The sequence below is a fragment of the Watersipora subatra genome, chromosome 9 (genome assembly GCF_963576615.1).
Source record: "Watersipora subatra chromosome 9, tzWatSuba1.1, whole genome shotgun sequence".
NCBI lineage: Eukaryota > Metazoa > Bryozoa > Gymnolaemata > Cheilostomatida > Watersiporidae > Watersipora > Watersipora subatra.
The window spans coordinates 43,239,035-43,241,678 of record NC_088716.1 but is presented as its reverse complement, the minus strand read 5'-3'; positions in this window follow the sequence as shown (position 1 = coordinate 43,241,678).

The following is a 2,644-nucleotide window of genomic DNA, read 5'->3' as shown; positions in this document are numbered from 1 at the left end:
ACATATGAAGTTAATGCGTTTAGATATTGCTTCACTTGTTAGAGCCGTCATATCTTGAAATAAAGATATTGGTGCAAAATATTATAAGAATGCGCTATCATTGTTTTAATTCATTGTAGATCTGAAAAACTTCAATAGGTACTTCAAGTGATTAAATACAGCATTAAAATGTATTATATTATGATACATACAATATAATATGTAATAAATTATAATATATTATACAAAAAGACATAGAAGTTTGGAAGTGTAAGCTAAGTAATGTATAGATACAGTGGTAGAGCAAGTGATATACAGTACATATGTAGCGCAACCTGCTCTAACTCACTTTAACTCACAGTAGATATAGTTAAAATTAACTCTATATGTTTTTATTATTGTTACATTTTATTTATAGTTTTGGTGTTTGACTTCTACTTGCAGAACTGTAATGCTCTGAGAAAGTTCAGGCATCACATATTAAAATTACTTTAGATGTCGAGGCAAATACTTGCTCAAATTTCAACAGGTTTGTTGAAAGACTTGTAAGTAAGGGTTTGACTGTACTCATAAGTAAAGGTTTGACTGTAGTCACAAGTGAAGGTTAAATTACATGACTGTTTAGAAACAATCCATGCTATTGGTATAGGAATTTAATGAATCATTTGAAAATCAGTCGACACAGCCAGAAGGTTTCAATGAGACGAACTGTCAGAGTGACATTTTAATGGTTAAAACCCACGAGCCTTGTTTGTTTCTTATAACGCTTTAGACCTTGACCCTTGCAATGTACAATGACTAGAGGAGAAACAGAGCAAGTTAGTTCTAGTGGAAAAAAATAAACAGTGAGCTGAATGGCAACACTTTTATTTCTCTTTTCTATGATTATCTTTTTATATGAACTGATTAAACTGTTCTAGCATTATTTTTACAGTGACAGTCACTCTGCAACCTGCTATGCTGAATGTATTTTCATTTTAGATATTTTAACAAAAACTATCATCACCGGTGATTGTAATATTTGAGAAAATCTTATTTTTCATGGTTCGAGTTCAGTTTTGTTGGATTTGGTTTGGACAAATTCGAAAGTTATTTAGGATTGGAATTAAAAACAAAGAACTTAAACTTGGTAAGGTTTCTTTTAAATGGATTTACGGAGTATGTTCCCATGTACTTGTTTTAATAGATAGCTGTGTTAGAAGGTGGGAGTAAAGGTTAGATCAGTGGTCTATCCTTGGCCCAGTCAATCCAAAGTTTTAAGTAATATTTATTTATAGAACATTACTTCCCAAAGTTATTTTGAGAATAATATAAGATATATAATAATATACATCATTATATATATTTTATAGTTTTACTATTTCTCATACTTGGTTTTTAAAGATTTTTATATTACGTAAAAATAATATATAGATATTTAAACCAAGTATAAAAACTACATGATATAATTGCAATTTTTATTATAATTAAAGTCGTGTCTGTCTGTTCGTTCATAGCCATGGATAAAGGTCGAAAAACATTGCGTCATTTTGAATTCAAACTCATGACATTTACCTTAGCAGCTGAGCGCTGAGCTGGGGTGTTAAGCTACCCTAATAAAATGAGAACAATTGTGCACATTGTTATAACACCCGGCCAGCACTTACAGTCTATCAGGACTACTGGACTACCAAGGTATTAGTAATAAAACTAGTTGATAACCAAAAAGTCTTTTTGTAAAAAGCTCAAAAGTTGGGCTATAGCCTTGGAAATAAATGGCGCTAAGGGTGTGTCAGAGAGGGTAGAAATAAAAATACGAAGCTAGTCTAACTTATGCTACATAAACTTTAGAATATCACAACTTTTTTTATACATTCCCGTTTGCATATATGATACTTTTAAATTTTTTTCTGCTATTATCACAGCTTCTACATTTTCACTTGTTTTAGTCCTTCTTTGCATCTCTTCGTTTTCACTTTGTTCCTAAACAAATTTGTAAATGTTAGCAAAGCATTAAGTTAATGATGTTTGTTCAAGTTTATAATAATTTTTTGTAGTATTTTTAAACAAAGTATACTCTATTTCTTTTGGCACTTTTACCATTTTCTGTAGTCCTTTTAGTATTTATCATTTTGAAACTAAAAAAGGGAAGAATAAAACCCTGCTTAATATTGTTGAAATTTTGTGTAAACTATGTGAAAAACAGCATGCATATGGGCAGATAGTAAATCAGGATTATGATTTATTTTTTTCATGGTTTACTGTGTATAATATTTCATGAAAGTATCATTATTTTACAAACTTTATTAATATATCCATTATAATTTATAAAACTACAACAACAATATTTAAAACTAGAAATTCCACTGTCATACAGCCCACGACCAAAGTAATAATGGAAAAAAGAAAGGTTACTGTTAGTTGTTGAAAAAGTAGTTCTCAGCAGAAATTGACAGAGTATAGTGTAAATGAGACTTGTTTGAGATGATATAAAATAAATTTGAGGGAGCACGACTCTAAAAAGGCGCAACTAACAATTTATTTTGGAGGTAAAGTTGGGTTGAAACCAGGTATACGAGTAATTGGTAAATTGTTGGTATTACAACATTTGTTATAAGTATACAGTATCTGTTAAATGTCGCGCAGTCTAGTCTCCTCTCTTTTGTGTTGTAAGATTTGGTCATTG